The following is a 15208-nucleotide window of genomic DNA, read 5'->3' on the forward strand; positions in this document are numbered from 1 at the left end:
CTTTCATTGTCATTTCTATAGCTGTATACAATGCCATGGTTTGCCTGTGCTTTTTTCCCATGTAAGCAAGCTTCTATTGATACACATTGTAATGTACTCCCATCTTTTGTTATTACACATAATGCTACAGTGAACAGCCATATTAGGAGTGTGTATGTCTGGGTTTGTGTGTTTTAGTTACTTATCTGTAGCCATGACAAAACATTATAATCCATGAATCTTATAAAAACATGTTTAATTGACTTACAGTCTCAGAAAGTTAGAGTCCATGATGGTGGAACAAAGGCATGTGGTACCAACAACTGAGAGATCTCCTCTCTATCTGCAAGTAGGAGGGGTAGGGGAGAAAGAGAGGGAGAGGGAGGGAGGGAGAGACAGAGAGAGACAGATAGACAGAGAGAGACATAGACACAGAGAGACAGAGAGAGAGAGAAAGATAGCCAGACAGGGAATTGAGAGTGTTTTTGAAATCTTGAAGCCTACCTCCTATGACACACCTCCTCCAACAAGGCCATACAGCCACCTAATTCGTCCTAATCACTTCCACAAATTGGGGACCAAGCATTTAAAAACATAAGTCTATGCGGGTCATTCTCATTCAAACCACCACTGTGTATATGTGTATCTTTTAAGCATATGAGAACATTTTTTATAGCATGAATATATGACCGTTAATTTCTGCCACATTATCATATTTTTCATCTTTATATATTGTAATTTTCATCTTTACAATGTGAATGTTTATTATTACTTTTGTTTTTTATTTTTTGAGACAAGGTCTCACTGTGGCTCTCTGGTTGACTTGCAACTCACTATGTAGACCAGGTTGACCTTGAACTCATAGATATCTGCCTTTTGAGTGATAGAATTAAAGGTGTGCACCAAATGTCTGGCATCTGTTATTTCAAATTTCAGTTTTAATTAGTGAATATGAACATAGTTTCTTGTATTTGCTAAACAGTTTAGCTTCTTTTCCTGAAAGATTTCTGTTCACGTGTTCTTATTTGACCCATTCAAGTATCACTAATTTTTCTGTCTAAATTGTTTGACTATATTTTCCTCTTTTGCTTTCTTTTTCCCTCCCTCCCTCCCTCCCTCCCTCCCTCCCTCCCTCCCTCCCTCCCTCCTTCTCTCCCTGCCTCTCCCTTCTTGTTTGAGACAGAGCCTCATTCTGGCTCAGAGAGGCCTGGAACTTACTATGTAGCCCAGGCTAACCTCTAATTTGTGGCAATTGTTTACTATGGCTATGAACCACTGTGTTCAGCTGCTTTTTCTTTTCAAACATTTTATTTTGAAGACTGGCCTTAAATTTATGATGCAGCTAAGAATGACCTTGAATTAGTGATCTTCATACTTAAGTATCTAGAGACCTAGGGGCCTATAGGTGTCTGCCATCATGCACACCTCAACTTCGTTTTTTTTTTTTTGTTTGTTTGTTTTTTTTTTCTGATGTCCTCTTCTGGCCTCTGTTGGCACCAACATACATGCAGGCTAAAGACCCATGCACATGGACTGGAGAGATGACTCAATGGTTAAGAGTACTGACTGCTCTTCCAGAGGTCCTGAGTTCAATTCCCAACAACCACATGGTGGCTCACAACCATCTATAACAGGGCCTGATGCCTCTTCTGGTGTGTCTAAAGACAGCTAGAGTATATTATATACATAAAATAAATAAATCTTTTTTTTTAAAAAAGTCCCATACACATTAAAAAATAATATACCCCAACACTTTTTTTAAAGGACTGATAGGGAAGGATTCCGAAGATGTGTGGTGGTTTGAATAGGTTTGGCCTCCATAGATTTATGTGTTTGATTGCTTGGCCCATAGGGAATGGCAAAATTAGGAGTTATAGCCTTGTTGGAGTAGCTGTGACCTTGTTGGAGGAATTATGTCACTGTGCGGTGGGCTTTGAGGCTTTCTATGCTCAAGCTATACCCAGTGTGGCACACAGTATCCTTCTGCTACATGTGGATCAAGTTGTAGAACTCTTGGCTCCTCTAGCACCATGTCTGCCTGGATGCTGCCATGCTTCCTACTGTGATGATAATGGACTGAACCTCTGAAGTGGTACACCAGCCCCAATTAAATGTTTGCCTTTATAAGAGTTGCTTTGGTCATGGCATCTCTTCATAGCAATGAAAGCCTAAGACAACATGACAAAGAATGAACATGGCAGTATGGAACAGGTTTTCAGGTGTGTGATACATGTCTTTAATCCCAGTACTTCAGAGCAGAGACAGAAGGATTGCTAAAAATTTAAGACTAGCCTAGTCTACATAGTAAGTTATAGGTCTGCTATGATTCACTAATGAGATCCTATCTAAAATAGCCAATCTCCCCTCCTCCCAAAAGGAAAGAAAGTAAAAAAAAAATAATAAAACTATAGGTTCAAAGGGATAACAACAGGCAAGATTCGTTGCTGCACACTGGTAATCCTAGCACTTCAGAAGCTGAGGTAGGTGAATGGGGAGAGTTCAAGAGCAACCTGGGCTACAGAAGTACAGAAGTCCCCAAAACCAAACTGAAATCAAAAGCAAGGATGACTCAAATTGAGTAGGAAAGTTACCTTAGGAGATAATCTGTGAATTTAAAGTTCATAAAAGAAGAGATATTTGTGCCTTCATAATTGTGGGTTTTCTTATTAGCATAGTTCTTAAAAGGCAAACACTTGTATGTATATGCATCTATAAACATAGTATGTTAGTTATAGCAGGAACTGACTTTAGTAACTGGTCACTAGGCTGTCACTAAACTGAGACCTCAATATATGCCCTCTGGCCAAACCAAAACTCACCTATTTGTCTAGTAAAGACAGTTGCTTATGGCGTTCTCACCAAGTCTTTCATGTGTTCATTTGGCTGGCAGTACACAATCAGGGTAAGTCGTTGCTCATTATTCCCATTTCATGGGCTAGAAAACTGAAGCCAGCCATGCTTTTTGACATTGCCTGTGGTCATGCAATATGTTTTTAAATAAGTAGTCCTCCACCACTACTAAGTAGATTCTTAGAAGCGTTATGCCTTGCAGTTTATTCAGATCTGTCCACAAAGTAAAGAGGTTTCTTTTTATGAGACACATGCAAAAATTAGCCCACTTGCCATATATTCTGTAGTGATGCATTTTTCTTGCTTTGCTTTCAAAGTGCTCTTTCCTTATTTAACGTCTTCACATAGGATTTCCTAGTAAGGAAACCATTAATAGAAGAAAAGGCCAGAAAGTCATTGAAACATGGTGGTGAAATTATGCAGAAAATGCCATAGTTGTTTTTTTTTTTTACAGTGTATGATAGCATATACTAAAAAGTAAGTTCCACGGAACTTAAAAGTTAGTAAAAAATGCTTCTTGTTTTCCAGATGGCTATGTAGGAATTGATTTATGAAGAATGAATAAATCAGTTATGCATGGCAAAGCTAAACCCATTTGAGATAGTCTGTAACTTAGAAAAGAAACCACGCAGGGCGAGGGAAGTGGAAAGTGAGTTTGAGCTACAGGAAAATATTTGGATCTGTTCTTGTTTTCCATCTGTTCTCCCTTGCCTGGGCAAGGCCAGCAGTTCGTCCATCCATCTATCCATCCATCCATCCATCCATCCATCCATCCATCCATCCATCCATCCATCCATCAGTATGTGTGGAACACTCATCCATACAAGAGGTTAACATTGTGGAGTCTCATAATGCTACTGAATTACAGAAACAGAACCTGTCTTTTTGAGGTCTAAGCCTCCCAGGGTGAGGTGTGTGGGAGGATGGTGCCATTTAGAGCAGCAGGTGGCATAGCAGGTATAAGGAAGGCTATCTAGCTAGAAGTCTAGATGGCATAACATTGTGTACACTTGGGGATCTTATCTTGTAGCCAAAGCACCAACAAATGACTTAAAAGCAGAGGAATGATATGATCAGATTTGGAAAGTTGACAGTGCAGAGGGCAAATTGAGGGCAACTCTGGGGATGGTGAAACTTTTACTGCTTAAATTCTAGGCAAAAGATCAGAAGGCCCGAATGAAGGCAACAGGAACCAAGAGGACAAGATAGTAGATTCCGGAGAAATTGTAGAAGAGACATTAATAGGAACGACAGTACTGGCGTGTCTTCAAAGCCTATGCTGGTTACAGAGTTCTCCCTTACCAGCTACTGAGTCGCAGTGTAACTTCCCACTGCCAGAGCAGACAGTGAACATAAGGTGATAGAACGAAAAGCTTCAGAGGACTTGAAATCCACCAAGGAGATGACAAAGCAGTTCTCTTTGTTTTTCCAAACTGTAAAGAATTCATGGTTTCCCTTCAAACCTCGGCCTCTAGCCCCAGATGAAACCCACCTTCATCACCTCAGAGTCCAGGCCCAGAATCCAAGTACTCAGGGTAGATGAGGATAGTGGGTTCTAGGCTAGCCTGTGCTTCATGGGAAGACTGAAAAAGAAGCCCTCAGTTAGGCTTCTCCCCAAGCTATAGGACCTGGCCAAGTGTGTGGAACTCTCCTAAACAGATGTTCTGGGGAAAATGGGTGGTTAGGCCTGAGTCAAAAGGACCTTGGGGCCACAAACCACATGCGCTTTAAACACTAAATCTTTTTGTCTTTGTTGCTGTTTTTTGGTTTGGTAGTTGTGATACAGGGTCTCACTTTGAAGCACATGGTACTTACTATGTGGTGTAGGCTGCCCTCAAACCAGTGTATCCCTCTGCCTAAGTTGAGAATGAATAGGTCTAAGCTACTAGGCCAGGCTTCATGATGCATATGCTGATATTCACAGACTTAAAAGCTGCCTTTACTTTTACTTCATAGGAAAATAGGAAGATTTCGGACTCCATACCCACCAGTGTTTCACCCATTTATTTCTTTATGTTTATTACAGTTTATATTCCTTAGGCCCCACTCAGTTGTGACACATCTTTAGGTTTTTCCTGTTTTCAGTGACCTCAACAGTTTTGAACGGTAGTCAGGTATTTTATAAAATGCTCCTCCATTTGAAACTTACCCGGTGTTTTCTCCTGATTAGGCGGTGGTTGGGGCTTTGGGAAATGAAGATCCCAGAAATCAAGTGGCCCATCAACATGACATACTGTTGTTGATGGTAACTTTGGTCACCTGACTGATTTAGTTTTGTTTCCTTTCCATGCTGTACTCCCCGGAAAGGAGTGGGAAGCCCTTGTTGCTTACATTGTTCCAGTTTTGTCCTTGAGTTGCCAGTGCTTCCCTCTCACTGTGGGTTTGTTTTTTGTACTCCCTTACTTTGCTGCTCTAGTACAGAGGCAGGAAAGGTTCGTTAGCTATCTCTCAAGGAGCTCTGCTTTCCTTTCATTCTAGCACTGAGTTACAAATGAAGTCAGGGAGCTAGCTATGCCCACTTCCACAAATGCATTGCCATGTGTTTGAGGTAGGATTTTATGAAGGCTGGCTTCAAACTCACTATGTAGGTAGATAGGCTTGAGCTACGGATCCTCCTTCTAAAAGCTGGGATTATAGGCATGTACTACTCTGCCTATAGCATTCTACCAAAGTCAACTGAATAGATAATGTCTCTGGTGGCATAAAATGTGTGTGTGGTGTGTGTGGTGTGTGTGGTGTGTGTGGTGTGTGTGTGGTGTGTGTGGTTGGGGGTGTGTGTGTGGTCACATTTGTCTACATTAAGCTGAATAGACCATACTCATCTCCTACTCTACTTTTAGAAACAATCTATTAGCACACTGATCATTTTAGCCATTCTGCTTTGCTTGCCTATAATCTCGTACTCTGACACTGAGAAACCTGCCTTGCATTATCTGTCATCCATTGCTTAACTCTTAATTCTTTTCTAGTATACACGTATAGTAGTTTCAGAGTTGCTAACAGGTATCCACCAGGAGAGACAACTTTATAGCTAGCAGGATTTATGCACCAACCCTTTTGTCTTTGCTCTTAGACTTTCTATTCATTTCTCCTATGGCTAAGTTATATCCTTCTTCCGTTCTCCCCCTCAGTATGCTTGTGATACAGATAGATTCTTTTGTTTCTTACCACATTCCATTTTGAGGTCCTCAGACATTTAGTATGATTCTTTAAAATGGCATACATTAAATTACACACATAATTCTTTGAGCTGAAGGTCTGTGAGCTGGACAAATGTATATTGATATGTATTCACTATTATGCTGCCATGGAGAGTAGTTTCACTATCCTAATTAACCTCTTGTGCTTTACCAGTTTTGCCCCTTATACGCCAAGCCTCTAGGAAGTACACATCTGTTTATTAGCTTCATAAATTTGTCATTGTTCTTTTAATGTCATATAATTGGAACCATATATACCATGTAGTCTTTTCTGACTGGCTTCTTCAATTTACCAGTACACATTTAAAATTCACCAGTGTCTCTGGGTGTGTTGCTCCATGCTTAACATCCCAGCCCTCAAGAGGGTTAACTTAAGTCATAAGGATCAGGCCAGCCTGGGCTATGCAACAAGATCATATATTTTTAAAAAAAAGGCAAAAGGACTCATCAGAAGTGGTGAGATAGCTCAGTGGATAAGGGTGTATGTTCCCAAGTTTGAAGACTTGAGTTCCACCTCCAGGTCATATGTGGTAGAGGGAGAGAACTGACTCCCACAGGTTTTCCTTTGACATTCACATGTGCAAACAAGTGTACAGACACACAAAATAAAGAAATGGTTCTTTTAAGATTCCTTAAAGTCTTTATGTGGGTTGATAGCTTAGTCCTGTCTTTTAATGTACGATAGTCCATTATCTAGATTTATCTATATACTGTTTTTTTTAAAATTCATTCACTTACTGAAGAATATAGTGATTGTCTCTAGGTTTTTATTTTATTTTTTGCAGTGTGAAAAAGGTGCCATAAATATCCGAGTGCAGTTTCCTTTTTCTTTTTTTTTTTGGGGGGGGGGAGGAAGGGAGAAGGGGAAAGGGAAGGGTTTATTTCAGTCACACTTCCGTATAACAGTTTATCATCAAAAACAGCCAGGGCAGGAACTCAAAAAGGGAAGGAATCTGGAGGAAGGAGCTGATGCAGACTCCATTGAGTACAGGCTTACTCAGCTTGCTCAGTCTGCTTTCTTACAGAATCCAGGACCAGTGGCCCAGGGGCGGCACCACACACAATGAGATGGAGCTTTCTCCCCCTATGTATCACTAATAACTAATTAAGAAAATGGAATATAGGCCTGCTTACAGTTCCCTTATTTTAAAAAACAATAAAGTAAAATATAAGATAAAACAAAAGCTATCATTAAAATTGGACAAAACAAATGAAAAAAGGAAAGAACCCAAGGGTAGGCATAAGAAATCATGGCCCACTATTTTACACACTCAGGAATCCCATAAAAACACTATATACAAGGAACCTGGTGCAGACCCTGTGAAAGCTACTTATTCTCTGTGAGTTCATATGGGCTTTGATCATGTTGCTTTACAGGGCCTTGTTCTCCTAGTGTCCTCCACCCCCTCTGGCTCTTACAAACTTTCTACTTCCACTTCTGTGGATTCTCTGATCTCTGAGGGGGAAGGATTTGACGGAGACACCCCATTTAGGGCTTAGTGCTCCAGGCTATCTCACTCTCTGTATAATATCTGGCTGTGGGTCTCTGTATTTGTTCCCATCTGCTGCAGGTAGAAACTTCTCTGATGATAACTGAAAAGGGCACCAATCTATGAGTATAGAAGAATGCCATTAGGAGTCATTGCTACATTATATTTATTTAATCAGTAGTATTTGATTTTTCCTACGTCCCTGGGCTATCTAGTCTCTTGGTTCTTGGTCACCCAAGTAGTGCCAGTATGGCTTGTATCTTGTAAAGTAGGTCTTATGTCAAATCAGATTTTGATTGATTACCAAGGAATGACTCGTTAATGATTGTATTTTGTCAGTCTCTCCCCCTTTTCATTTCTAATTTTGTTAATTTAGAGCCTCTCTGCCTTCTAGTTCATTTTGATAAGGGTTTGTCATTCTTATTTATTTTCTCAAATAACCAAGTCTTTGTTTCATTTGTTCTTTGTATTTTGTTTGTTTTTTTTTATTGATTTTAGCCCATGTTTGATTGTTTCATTCTGTTTATTCATTTTGGGTGTACTTACTTCTTTTGGTTCTAGAGCTTTCAGGTGTGCTGTTTATTTGCTGTTAGGAGATCTCTCCATTTTTTAACTGTAGGCACTTAGTGTTGTGCACTTACCTTTTAACACTGCTTTTACTATATCCCATAACTTTGGGTATGTAGTCTATTCATTTTCATTCAATTCTAGAAAGCCTCTCTTCGTTTCTGCTTTTGACCTATTTTTCATTCAGTAGAGACTCACTCAGTTTTCATGAGCTTATAAACTTTCTATTGTTGATATCCAGCTTTAATCTGTGGTGTTCAGAGAGGATTCAGGGTGTTATTTCAGTTTTCTTGTATCTATTAAGACTTGCTATGTGCCTGAGCATGTGGTCAGTTTGGGATAAGTTTTCAAAAGGTGCTGAGAAGAAGGTATGCTCTTTTGAGTTTGGGTGAACTGTTCTGTAAATATCTGTTAGGTCTGTTTGGTTTACCAAATCATTTATCTCCAGCGATTATCTGTTTAGGTTTTGTCTGGATGACGTGCTATTGGTAAAAGTAATGTATTGAAGTCTCCCACTCTCAGTACGTGAGGGCCAATATGTGATTTAAGCTGGAGAAGTGTTTCTTTCAAGAACTTGGGTGCCCCTGTATTTAGGATATAGGTGTTAAGAATTGCAGTATCTATCCTCTTGGTAGTTTTTTTCCATTGGTAGGAATTAGTGTTCTTTGCTCTATCTTCTGATTACTTTTGAAGTCTATTTTGCCAGATTTTTTTCTAGATACTAAATAGTACATGTACAATATGGCATTGTACAACAAGCATAATGCCATCTGATTCTTACAAAAGCGAATCATTTAAACAAGTCAGTAAAATAAGCGGTAGTACCCGCTTTTTAGGCATACAGATTGTAAAACAAGTTTCCTTTGATCATTTTGCGTAGCAATAGAGAAGTAAAAATCAAACAGGAATTAAAATGGCTAAATATGCAAGAAATTGTTATCCACGGTGACATGGCTACATAGGATGCAGTACTCTATGCTTAGTCTTTCCATTTGCTGAATTTCAAGATAAAAAGCACTTGTTTTCTACAGGTTCACAAAACAGCATAATAACAAGAACAATCAAGGAGAATGTAATGTAGGCGTTAGCTGAGCTTAACAAACTATGGCCCAATGTCTACCCACTGCAGAACACTTCCAGATCCAAACAGTGGTCACAGAAACCATTTCACATCTTTCCTAACACAGAAAAAAATCTTGCCCGCCTTCTCAGAATCCAATTCTTTAGAGAAAGAATCTTTCTTTTCACTTAACACCCATATTAAGTATCACATCGAGTCCATCTTTTATATATTTTGCCAGATATTAAAATGGCTACACTAGCTTGCTTCTTAGGTCCCTTCGCCTAGACTATCCTTTTTTTTTCCCATTATTTTTAACCCCAAGGTGATCCTATCCTTGATGTCATGATGTGGTTTTAGTCTTTGTCTTTTTATTGGGGGAATTGAGAGCACTGATATTGAGAGAGATCAATGACCAATGATCATTGATGCTTGTTATTTGGTGGTGGTGGTGTTGTGTTTTCTCTCTCTCTCTCTCTCTCTCTCTCTCTCTCTCTCTCTCTCTCTCTCTTTCTGTCTCTCTGTATGTATGTGTTTGTGTTTCTTTTGATATTGCTGGCCAAGGATCATTTATTCCTTCTGTTTTCTTGGATGTAGTTAACTTCTTTATGTTGGAGTTTACCTTCTGAGGTGCTGGATAAATATTATAGATAGACATTGCTTGAATTTGGCTTTTATCACGGCATGTCTCGTTTTCTCCATATATAATTGTTGAAAGCTTTACCTGGGTATTGAAGTCTGGGTTGGCATCTGTGGTCTCTGACAGTCTGTAGCTCAGACCTTTCTGGCTATTAAAGTCTCCATTGAGAAGTCAGATGTAATTCTATTAGGTATGCCTTTATATGTTACATGGTCCTTTTTCCCTAGAAGCTTTTAATATTTTTTATTTGTCCTGTACATTTAGTGTTTGGATTATTATGCGCCAAGGAGACTTTCTTTTCTGTTCTCAACTATTTGGTGTTCTGTAAGGTCCTTTGATATTCATCTCCTTCTTTATGTTAGGGAGGTGTGTGTGTGTGTGTGTGTGTGTGTGTGTGTGTGTGTTGAAAATTTTTTCTGATCCTTTGACCTGGGATTTTTCTTCTCGTATTCCTATTAGTCTTAGTTTTGTTCTTTTCATAGTGTCCCAAATTTCTTGGATGTTTTGTGCCAGGTTTTTTTTTTTAAGGTTTTATGTTTTCTTTGACTGAGGCATTCATTTCTTCATGTGTGTCTACAATGCCTCTGATTCTCTCATCCATTTCTTGTATTCAGTTGGTGAAACTTGCCTCTGTGCTTCCTGTCAGAGTCCTAAAATTTTCCCTTCCAGATTTCCCTTAGTTTTGGATTTATTGATTCTATATTGACTTTCAGGTCGTGAATGGTTTTATTCATTGCCTCCCACTGTTTGTGTTTTTCTCCATTTCTTTAAGGGATTTCTTTGTTTCCTATTTAGGGACTCCTACCATGTTCAAAAATGCTGTTTCAAGGTCTTTTTCTTTCTTGTGCTTTAGCTATGTTGGAACACTCCGGGCCTGCTGTGGAAGGGTTGCTGAAGTCTAGAGGAGACATTGTCATGGCTGTGATTGTGATTGTGTGGAGGATTATAATTCTAGGGTTTTGTTGGGTGGATGTTTTGTTCCTTGGTTTCTGTTTCCTCTCTGGTTCTTAGGAGAGTGTGTTGTCTGTGTGTTGCCTGTGGGGAAATTTGGGGCCCTGATAATGGGCACTAGGGTGAAATGTGTTTCTGGGTATTGCTCCCTGAGACTTAGGAGTGGGGTTAGGCTTGTGATGGTGGAAGGTCTGTACAGGAAGGAGGAAAGTAGGGTGTTCCAGCAAGATCTGCTTAGTTAGTCCCCTGGGAATGGGGGTAGAGAGTGAGGAGATTTCACAGCATAAAGTTTGCTAGAGCGCTGGGGATGTGGGAGAGATCTTCAGTTAGGCTGCCTGCTGTCCTGCTGTCCTGTGTGTGTGTGTGTGGAGTAGCTTGCAGTTTCCTAGGGAGTGTGGCTGGGACCAAGTAGTCCATTGGGGCAATAAAATTTGGAAGTGAAGATCTGTGTTATCCTCTGGATATGGGTGTAGAATGGGAAGGGAGGCTGCAGAGCTGGAAATGAGACTGAGGGATTAATTTGGAGGAGCAGAGGGAGAGCTGAAGATCTAATTAACCTAGCCTACCTGTTTCCCAGCCCAGCCTGGCCTGTGGCTTCCCAGAGAGTGACTGCTTGAGCTGGGGTGGGGGTGGGGAATGACAAAGGGAAGATTTAGGGGAGGGAAGGAAGATCTGTGGGATCCACCATAAGATTAGGTGGGAAGAGACCACTGCAGGTGTTCTGTTGTTGATGTGGGAATGAGACTAGGGGATTGGTTCGGGGGGAATGGAGGGAGGGGCTTAGATCTGTAGTTAGATCCTGCTTCTCTGGCTGGAGTAGCCTGTGGGCTAGCTGGGAGTGCCTGCTGGAGATTGGGGCTGTGATAAAACAGTGATTGGAGAGGGAGGTCAGGAGAGGAAGATCTGAGGCAGCCACCATCTTGGAGCAGAGGCGGGGGTGGGGACGTGGGGGGGATCCGGCAGGTGTTCTGTTACAGAGCTGCACGTGGCACTCAGGGATTGGATTTGAGAAACCAGAACGAGAGGTGAAGCCTGCAGTCGGCCTACAGGCTCCCTCGGCTGGACGTCTTCTTGCTGTTGAGGTTTTCCTTGCAGGTTTTTACTCTTTTATTGTCTTGTTAATGGTTATAGCACAATTTTATAATGATTTGTATGTATTTTTAAAATTATAATTATACCATTATACCATTTCACTCACCCTTCCTCCCTCTCCAATCCCTCCCATGTACTTATCAACTCAAATTCATGGCCCTTTTTTTAATACTTTAATTGTTGTGCGCTCTCTCTCTCTCTCTCTCTCTCTCTCTCTCTCTCTCTCTCTCTCTCTCTCTCTCTCTCTCTCAGCTGACCACTTGAAATTGGCTAACCCTTTCCAGAACTTTTCCCTGGGGGAAGATCATGCCTCCTGCTTTCAGCATTTCCCTGTTGCCCATAGTTCCTTGTAGGGTTGAGTCTTAGGGCTCTTTTCGCTGTGAATCCCAGCCCTTTATTAGATATGTACTTTTCAAGTCCGTGGCTTGGCTTTCTATTCTCTTAATGGTAGTTTTTGAAATGGAGAAATCCCAAACATTTTAATTGTCATACGAAAGATCAAACTTAAGCCTTGTGTGTATTAGGCCAGCATTCTGCCCTTACATTACATCCCCAGGCTGCAATTTTTAATGTAATCCATTTTTATTGTTTGTTTTTATTACTTATCTCATGTATCATAACTAACCTAAATGAAAGATGTAAAACTTCCAGGAGCTAACCTACAAGAAAACCTACCATGGTCAGGGATTAATAATGGTAATTTTAAACCTACACCCCACATAGTATTATCTAGTTTGAGTTAATGTTTGTGCCCTCTCTTTTCCCTTGAGTCGGTGTTGTTGCCCAGGTTGATCTTAACAGAATAAATGTGTTCCTGCCTTCTTCAGGGTACCTGGGTAACCACGCACAGCTGGATGTGGTTAATGTGTGCCTAGGCTTTGCAGTTGTTGAAAACAGTCTCCTCTGTCCATTGAATTAGCTCTCTGTTTTCATCATAGATTATGTTACTATATTCATGAATCTTTCTGGGCTCTGTATCCTGTTCCCTTGGTCTCTACATCTTTTCTTTTGACAACATCATTCTTTCTTGATCTGAGTTTGATCCCTTGTAATGCCAAAAAAAAAAAAAAAAAAAAAAGCCCACCTTGTTTTGGTTATCTTTAACTTTACAGTAAATGTTAAAACTGGTTTGTGTGAGTCTTCCAACTTGGTTTATCTCCAGGACTGTGTTGGTTGACTGTTCTACATGTTTTTCTTTTCCACATGAGCTTTGAAATCAGGTTATAGTGGCAACAGAATCATTTATTTGGTATTTTTACTGTTGTTTTTATTTTGATTTAGGGTCTCCATAGTTCAGTCTGGCCTTGAACCTATGGCTTCAGTCCTTAAGCACTGAGATTTCAAGTGTGAGACACCATTCCTGGCTTCTGTTCTTTTCTAATAGATACTCTAAATTTAATGATATAAATTCCCCTCTAAAACTACTTTAAAAGCCGTGTGTGTGTGTGTGTGTGTGTGTGTGTGTGTGTGTGGATGTATGTATGTGTATGTATGTATGTATTTGCAGTTCTTGGGACAGAGCACCAGGATCTCTCTCTCTTTTTTTTTTTTTTTTTTTTTTTTGGTTTTTCTAGACAGGGTTTCTCTGTGTAGCCCTGGCTGTCCTGGAACTCACCCTGTAGACCAGGCTGGCCTCGAACTCAGAAATCCGCCTGCCTCTGCCTCCCAAGTCCTGTGATTAAAGGCATGTGCCACCACCGCCTGGCTTCACCAGGATCTCATACATGCTAGGTAATCACTCTGCTACTGAGTTGTATCTACTTTTAAACTGTATTTGTTATTTATTTGGTGCTGGGGACTAAAGCCTGGGTCTCGTCCATGCAGACCGATCAATTCTACTGTCTGAACCCTAGCATCTTTTCTTTCTAAGTAACCCAGGCTGGCATTTAACAGAACTTACTGTATAACCTATGTAAACCTCAAACTTGTGATCCTCCTGCCTCAGCCTCCTGAGTAGCTGGGATTTATATGTACATGCTTAGCACCTCCTATAATATTGATATGTTATTTTTCATTTCATATAGGTACCTCTGTGTGTGTGTGTGTGTGTGTGTGTGTGTGTGTGATATTGAGAGATGGTCTCATACAACCCAGATTGGCTACAAATTTACTATGTAGCTATGGCTTGCATTGAACTCCAATTTATTTGGAGAGCTTTTAATCCATAGTTTAAATGAAAGTGTGATGTATAATTTCTAGGGATGAGTGAGTGGAGTTCAGCTCTTCTTTTGTTGCTGTATTATAGTTTAATTTCATTGTGTTGGGATCTATGGCAAAGCAACTAGGCATTGAGATGTATTTCCTATTTGGAATAACTAGGCATCACAGGGGTCAAATTCCTATAGTGACTTTGTTCTATTTCCCTTCTCAATTCTGAGTTTGCTTACATCTAGCTCCTCCAGAAATGGTGTGTCTTGCAACTCTTTCAACTGTAATTGGTGTGGTGCTCAAGTTTGAGGCACAAAGCAACACCTCAATTGGATTAATTCTTAGTGTTTTACTGAGACTGTGTCTTGTGGGTGTGAACTTTAAAAGTTCTTGCCTTCTCTCCACCCTTTCGAATTCACAGTCTACTTCCTTGAAGCCCTGGCCCTGCTGAGTATGTAGCTCCCCCAGGTTAAACTGGAACTTCCTTGAAGCCCTGGCCCTGCTGAGTATGTATCCCCCCTCAGGCTAAACTGGAAAGCTGTATGGGGGCTGGAATGGGAGGAATGCCCTTCCCCCAACCAGGAATAAGGCACAGGCAAAGTACTTTCCCTTGGAGCATATTTGTCTATTGTGAAGAAATTTCACAAGGACTACTTATCTCTCCCCTAGTCAAGGTCAGGACATCTTTCAAGGATTGTCACTGTGAGAACTTGGGGAAGATTCTGGCAGTAGAGTTTTGGTGTGGGACTCTGGAGACCTTGGGTTTTTCAGATTGATGCTAGTCCAGGCAGCTCCAGCAGTTCAGTCACATTGCCATTTGAACACAGCTACCTTTTGTTGTTCTTATGGCTCTAATCCGCTTTATTCCAGGTAAGCAGACCTCGGCTGGGAGTCTTTGGATAAACTATCTCTTCAGACTTCAGGGTCACGGTTTCTTCTGTAGCCTCAGTTCTCCGATGGGTCCAGGAAAAAAAATTGATTTTTTTTATTATCTAGCCCTTTCTTATTCTAAGGATAAGAACAAGAGTTTCTAAACTGTTTACTTGGGAAAACTGAATTGGAAAGTTCTGTATTTGTTATTTTGATTATTTAGCTTTGGAGTTTTTGAGACTAGGTCTCATTCTATAGCCCAGATTAGTCGAAATTTCACTATGTAGACCAGGCTGCCTTTGAACTCTTGGCAATCCTCATTCCTTACTCTCTGGGGTATTAGTAGCTGATTTTTTTCTAT

The 15208-nt window shown here is 40.5% G+C and overlaps 1 protein-coding gene across 1 annotated transcript in view; it reads left to right on the top strand.

Annotated features, from left to right (window-relative positions):
• The window catches only part of Clcn5 (chloride voltage-gated channel 5), a 161378-nt gene that overhangs the window by 102546 nt on the left and 43624 nt on the right, over window positions 1-15208 (top strand). The window lies entirely within an intron of this gene.

The sequence above is a fragment of the Arvicanthis niloticus genome, chromosome X, assembly GCF_011762505.2.
Source record: "Arvicanthis niloticus isolate mArvNil1 chromosome X, mArvNil1.pat.X, whole genome shotgun sequence".
NCBI classification, from domain to species: Eukaryota; Metazoa; Chordata; class Mammalia; order Rodentia; family Muridae; genus Arvicanthis; species Arvicanthis niloticus.